This window comes from Pinus tabuliformis, chromosome 3_1 (assembly GCF_031772625.1).
Source record: "Pinus tabuliformis cultivar Carrire ecotype Pingquan chromosome 3_1, CPIR1, whole genome shotgun sequence".
Taxonomy (NCBI): Eukaryota; Viridiplantae; Streptophyta; class Pinopsida; order Pinales; family Pinaceae; genus Pinus; species Pinus tabuliformis.
The window spans coordinates 311,984,825-311,992,639 of record NC_142301.1 but is presented as its reverse complement, the minus strand read 5'-3'; positions in this window follow the sequence as shown (position 1 = coordinate 311,992,639).

Below are 7,815 nucleotides of genomic sequence, written 5' to 3'. Positions count from 1 at the left end.
AGCCAAGAGAGGTATGAATAGACCAGCTCCTCCATCAGGGTTATGGCATGCCTAACGGGATGCAAACTTTGACACTGATGAGACACCTACTAATGCAAATGCAAAGAGCTTTGATCACTGATGGAGGGATTTCAAGACCGACACTAACATTGGCTCCAATGGGGATGGTAGCTCCTTGGAGGTACCAAGAACCTTAGACCTCTGGGAGAGCAGACCAGTGCCTTATAGTCATTGGGCAATGGAGTCATTATTTCGGCAAACAACACAAGACTTTGACTCATTTATTGAATGAAAACTTGACTGAAAACTGACTGAAACTTAACTGAAACTTGACTCAAACCGACTCGATCGCAAACTGAAATAACTTGAAAAAACTCACTCAACAGACCAAACACAAATGACTCATGACCGACTTAAAACAGAACTTTACAAAGCTTTTGAAAAAACGGAAGCAATCCATCAAGATTTGGAATCATGATGACAACCACCTGCATACTAATGAAATATGTACAATCATGTATAATGAGCTTTCCAATGTAACCAATCCAGCAGATGGCTACATACCAAATTTCTGCTCTCGCTTATCTCGAGCAGGCGAAACAATGAACCTGTAGGCAACTCAAAATAAGCACTGAAACCAAAGTTTATGATAATGAACCAGGCAACATTTATCTTTTCTAATGCTTGCAGAAGAATGCCAAAGGGATCTTGATAATCCTGAAGCACTACCTTGTTTGGAGATCCAGCTGCAAAAATATAAGTACTTGCTTCATTCTGATCTGAAAGAACAATGGGTTGCTGATTGATAGGAAGGCACAGAGAGGTATAAGCTTCTGCCATATGAGTGTTGGCTGTAAATTCCTTGACCGTGAGAAATTTTGACATATTGTCTCTCTCAAGCTTATTTTCCTCAATTTCATGGTCTAGGTCATTCTTAAACAGAAAACAATCCTCAAGATCATCAAGCATGACAACCTCATTATCTTCATGAAAGAAAATATTATCTGTTTGCTGATCTATAAAACTAATTACAAGACTATCGTCATTTTCAAAAGAGGAAGAAGTTTCACCAACACTTTCGTGACCATGTGCACACTGCCGATTTGCTTTAGCTGGGGTTGTAGCATGACCTTTCAAAAGCTGATCTATCTCCTCTTCAGACAAAGGAGATAAGACTTTCTGTTTCCCTTTGCTCAAACAAGTCTTGTCTTCTTGAAATAACATTTCAAAACATGAAAAATCTGAATGACAGTCCTGATCTTCTGAAACTTGGAAACATTGTTGATCATCTTCATATGACATGGCAATCAAACTATCCAAATTATGATTGAAAGAAGAGTTTTCACTTACTTGAACAAAGATCTCATCTTGATGTTCATGAGCTGGCTGAATTACCTCCTCATGCAGGCTCTGTTCTGATGGCATAAGTGTTGTGGGGAAAAGTATCCGATGCGGATGACACTAACCCTTTCTAAAGGTGACAGACTTTAGCAACAACTGAATGACAAAGTTTTCATGTTCATCTTTATGAAAGCACAGAGAGAATAGAAAGAGGATCAACCAACCTGGTGTCTTGCGCTTAGTCGATCCTTGTCCTTCTCGCTTTGTATCCCGTTCCCAGCTCTTTACTCTCCAAGCCGATCCAGCTACACACAGAATCTGCACAACAAAAGGGAGCAAACTACGAGATACAAGCAATCATAATTGAAGCATGGATTAGGTTGCATCAAATATACATGTAAACACAAAAGCATCTATGTAACACAAGTATATAGAAGAACATGCAAACTTTATTGATAGAAAGTAACAGGGTTCCAGAGGAAGTTACAACCAATGATGTTGGCCCCAATCCAGCAGCACCTCCTCGGCAGCAAGAACTCTCTTCTTCACCTCTAGTAAAACAATCACCCAATAATCCTGGCAGTATACCAACAGCACCTCCTTGCTTATACAAAATTCCAGCCCCTTTAGACCTCATAGAAGAGCTCTATATATAGGAGAGAAGAGGAAAGGATGAGTCAGCTGGAGGCTGGCATATAGCTGACTAGTGTCCTCTCCATCTTCAGTTAATCTTCAGTTCCTGTGTCCACTTGGAGATCCTTGCTTACACATGGTGATCAAGTACCTCTTACTCATCACAGGGCGAATCTCATGACCCAAGTGTCAGTTTGGAAGCTTCCTGGGCAATTGACACCTTGCAGGATGACTGTGCCACTTGGCCAATCTCGCCCAGCGCAGGTAGCCTTCATTGTTTTTGACTTCCAGCGCAGGTACAGAGTGGGACAGTTGCAATACAGCGCAGAAGCTTAGTTAAGCAGCTGACATGATCCAAAATAAGCCTGTTCTGAAGTGTTTTCAGGTGGAGAACTGATTGGAAGTGCTGTTGATTGATGACCTTGTTCTTTTAGGGGTAAGAACAACATGTTTAGGGACTGAGGATCCCTGTAATTATCGACATTTCCTGCTCCTTGACGTGAGGCACAAAAATGTCTATAACAATAAGGACATTTGGATCAAGAACTTTGTCCATGATCTCAACAACAAAACTCTCCTTTTCAGGATTCGGCACAAGGTATTCTTGGTCACCATGATCTGAATTTTGATCTGAAATAGCTGAGTTGACTGCATTACATTCTAAACTTGAATCTTGGTTATCTTGCACGCTGTCTTCTTCTGTAGGCAGATCTGAAACAAGCTCTTCTCTTTCATCAATTACAGCCATATAGCCATCTTCAACCTGCTGATCTGGACAAGTATCCTCTAAGATTTCTATGTGCTGCTGAAACGGCTTTTCATACAGGGCTTCCATGATCTCTTCATCCATAAAATTATCATCTTCATAATATTGCTCAAGGCTTTCAATAAAACTATAGGCATGCTTGCAACAGTCTTGAACTAAATTCAATGATGGATAAGATGCTTGATATCTTTTAATAAACAAGGCATGAAAATCCTTTAAACAGTAAATACAAGCAGGCGGCAAACTTTCATACCACGATTGGGCTTTACCTTCTAGAGTGGCCAAGAATACCTTCATCAAGCAATCTTCAGGAAAATCCACCTTCAACTTGCGAATATGCATATGAAATCTAACTAGATGTAAAGCAGCATCCTTCTTACCATCATCATTAAATATAGGCAGATTCCTTGACCAATCTACCTTCGGAATTTTATTCGGAAAACCTGGAATGTGATCTCGGCTCAAGGGAGCGTATCTTCTTGCGATCCGATCCATCTTGAAAAGCTCAAAGCTACTGATCTCTCTGCAGTGAAGTCACCATGAAGCACAGGTTGCTGGATTCTTCAGTGAAAGGAGTCGCCAGTGAATGATTTCAGCCTTGTCAGTGTCTGATCGTTGTCCACTATCAACAATCAGATCTGAACTTGATACATGTACTGGGGTGAAATGCAATCGAAGTGGCCGTATTCACAAGCTCACGGAGATTGACTGAAGCAGCGTTTATCTACTTACGCTGATGTAAAACAAGAGCATTTTCGAAGGCTACCTGGCGTATCTTCAGGCTCCGTCTAAGACTTATGAAACAAACACATCAACACACAAACAAGTTCGTTCTCCCCAGTATGGTCGCCAGTATGTTAGCACTTGAAATTTCACCTCATGCTGAGAAAGGCAAACCTCAAAGCTACATCAAACCATTCAGCCTCGTAGCTAGCCCTACGGGGCAGGAGAAGGCTCTCTCCGGTCAATCTCGGTAGATCTTCAATGGGATGAGATGACCAACACGGTAACACTGATATTAGGCTAGTAAACTGATTTGAAGGTTGATTTGGGGTTTTTGGGGTTTTTTGGTGGCAAATTGAGGAGCTGCAATTTAGGGTGCGGGGATTGGACACAGTTTCTGCAGGGAGGTCTTTGGGGCGAGGTAGGAGCCTGTATTGATGCCTTTAACTGAAATGAATGGTCAGGAATGAAAGATGAGGAGCTAAAGAGAGCAATCAATCACTTTGAATTCTCTTTAGACAGAAGAAAACATTGAAATTAAACAAATTTAAAAGCAGAGCATGGCTAGCATGAATTCATACTTTATCATTTAGTGGAGGTGAAACAAACTGTGACATATGATTCAGGGTGGCGATCATGAAATGGATGAAGGAAAATGTATGGTAGTGGATGGGACACGGTTGACACTTTCTGAATGACCCCTCTTGAACATATAACGACACTGATGCGATGGATCGGTAGCATTACCCCGAATGGATGGTGTGGCGAGGACCATGGTGATGAAACCGGTGAATGAGACAACCCAACCCGATGTGATACGGAGGAAAAGTGTCATGTTCAAGAGTGACTTGCTACCTCTAAACTTTGATGTTCTCCCAATTTTTCCCCAGTCATTTCTGACCAGTACCTCTTTATTTTTGTCAAGCTTGAGGAGGATAACATATGCTTGTTCTATAACCTGCCCTTCGGGCAAGCCCATCGCTAAGATTTAACGAGCCTAGCGATAGGGAAACTCGTTCTCGTCTAAAGACAAGTTTGTCGCTATTTAATCATTTTAACGAGTCTAACGACAAGGAAAACTCGGTCCTTTTCATTTTTAGAGAGTCTAAAAAGGTACAGAAAGTCAACTCCATAATTCCTTTTTCGTCATCTAATCCCTTAAGTCCGAAAAAGTATAAAACAATACAGAAGGGATGGCTATTCGGTATTTTTACGAGCCGAACAAGACAAGCGCTCGATCTTTTTGTGTAATAATCCCTCAGGTCCAAAAAAGATTAAAATCTAGAGGAGGGATAGCTTTCGGTCGTTTAACGAGCTAGAAGGCCAAAAACTCGGCAAACTTTTCATATTTTACGAGTCAGTGAAAAGAGCTCAAAGAAGACTCGTCTTTTGAGGAACGAGTGATAAACAAGGATAGCAACTGATTCCAGGTACAAATTGGAATTTCCAATCACGGTAGTGTCACAAGGAGGGCTAGGTGAAATCACTCTTCGCAGCTGTTCCTCAAAATAGGTAAACACACATATGGGGGTGAACGATCGGCCAAATGAAATGGAGGTGACGGATGAAAACACGACCAAGGTTTTTAAGGCTTATAAATTTACGATCGCAATGGTTATTTACCTAGATAGGTTCATTTTTTAATGAGCTTGAACTTTTGGCGGAAAAACTCTGCTCACACTTTTTATTTTTTAACGAGTATAAATTCCGTGGTAAAACTGCTCATTTCATGGTCAAATTTAATTTTTTACTTTCATTAGCTTTTCTCTTTTCAAATGTAGTACTTCATTATCAATTGCTGCAACAAATTTTGTTAGAAATGGATAATAATTGCATGAAAACGAGAATATAACCCTAATATTTAACTTTAAACGGTGTAAAAAGTCATAAAAAGGGGTTTTTACCTCTCATTTACCATTTCATTTGCATTTTTCTTGTTGGAGCTCTGGAGGTGCCTCTTCTTCCTTGATTTTCACCAGCTGATTCCGGGAGATTCTGTGGACGATTTTCGGCGCCGTTTGGACCAGGTAGGAGCTAAACTTTAGCCCTTCACTTTCATGGTTTCCTTTTTCAGTTTCATGCCTGTTTTTCAGTGTTTCTGGGCCCCAGGGGTTCCATTAGGGCGCCCTGGCATCAGCGCAGGTTCCCCTTTCGAAACTTGCGCTGTATTCCAGTCAGCTTTGAGGCAAACTGAATTACAGAGCAGGGGGAACAATCTCTGCCTGCGCTGGGCCTAAAAAGACTGAGTTTGCATGAGTTTTTTGATGTTTTTTTCGCCAGATTTTCATCAAATTCAGGAACTTACTCATTCTCTTGTTTGATTGTAGGGAACTTTGGACAAAATGTCCCTTACATGGCGAGAACGAGAACATGAAGCAGAGGACATGGTTGCACTCCATGACCCAGTCACGGTGAACGCGCTTCGGAACTGTGGCCTGCTGAAGTTCTTCCGTATCTCTAGCATGAGAGCCCAGATTTCTTTACTGCAGTATATGCTAGATGCTTGGGATCCTGTTAACCAAGTATTTCAGATTAGGGGGAAGTCCTTCCCCTTGACCATAGAGGACATGTACTTCTTGACTGGGTTGTCAAGGCGGGGTGCTCCCATTTCTTTGTCAGGTACGGCTCGAGGGACTACTTCCACCAGAGACTATATCCGTCAGCATTGCCGGGAAGGTTCACAGCCGAGCAAAGACGGCAAGATCAATATCCGTGACATCACTGACAGGTCTCTCAGGTCCATTCTGTTTACTATTGGTAGGATGGTCGGTAGCGCAGCTTTGCATGTTGCCAACAGATCTTATATGCAGCACGCCTTGGAGTGTCTCCAACCGAAAGTGTTTAACTGGTGTGATGCAGTACTTGTTCAGATGAAAAGTCAATTGACCAAGGTAAAGGACGGGGGGCTGAAGAACTTCGGATTTGGTTCTATTCTCACTGCCTTTGTCTTGGAGAAAATCCCATTGATGCAACCTCAGTACATCTTGCTTGATGTGCCTTCTCCGACCGAGCCACGCATGCAGAGGTGGGTTGACCATATGTCCCGGCATGCTGGTCAACCTCATATTACATTCACTGAGTCCTTCTTTAGGTGGTTCGAGCGTCAGGAGATGGCATTTTCTGAGTATCCATACATAGGTATGGACTACCGAGGTGATCCGGACTTGGTGCTTCCGGATGGCGAGCAATGGGGTGCTATTGGTAAAATCTCTGACCATATCACTGTCTATTGTTTTCATTCATGATGTTTGCTGTTCAAAACTGATCAAACTCTTGGGTGCATGCAGATGTTGGTCCTGTTCGTCCAGTAGCTCGTCCACGGTCGCCAGTTGTTGCCCCAGCAGCAGAGCCTGCTAGGAGAGTTGTTATTCGCGACCTTGGTGATACTGAGATACTTGCAGCTGTGCAGGAGCAGGTTGAGAGCCTTACTCGTGGCCTTCCGGATGTACAGATTGACGAGTTACCTTTACAGTTGTAGCGACACACCATCGGCGTGCCTAGACGATGGACTCGTCTCTTGCGCATGATCGCACAGACCGTGACGTACTTTCATGAGCACCATTAGGCTAGGGTGCCCCCTAGCATCTTTTTGAGTTCTAGGTCGTATGACCAATTTTGTTTTGATTACAGCACATTATGTACAAACTATAAACAGCTTTATATATTTTGATTTTCGGAGTTTATTTCAGTTTATTTGTGATCCACTTACATAGCACTGATGCATCTCTTTTTATATATGTTGTAAATGTCTATCTAATACATAGTTTGCCAATGAATCTGTTAATGTGTTCAAGTTTCTGGAAATATGCTGGTATTGAATTGAATCAAACTCTCTTTCCAAAATCTTAACTCTTAGAAACATACGATAAATAGCTGGATTGCGGACTGAGTATATACCAGTGAGCTGTAGTATCACAAGTTGTGAGTCTAGCCTGACAATTAGTCGGCGTATACCATGAGCAATGGTATCAGAGAGGAGTTCGATCAACGCACTATACTCAGCGATATTGTTTGTCGACCGTCCAATACACACACCTCTGAAACTCACTAACTCGCCGCTTGGATCAAAAATGGCCCAGGCAGCGGAGGACAAATTCCGCGTACTACGACTCGCTCCGTCGGCATATCCCACATATGTTTCAGAATAATTCGACATCTGCAACAAACGAGAAGGGTGGATTACTACCGAAACAAACATTTTAGCGAAAAAAAAATACAACAAAAGCACTCAGGTTACTATTTAGGCATAGTAACGCTTGAGGTACAACCCGTTACGGGGTTGCGCCAGTGGTATTCCGTCATAATCCATTAACTCGTAGGCTCCTTTTGCTAACACCCTTTTAACAATATAA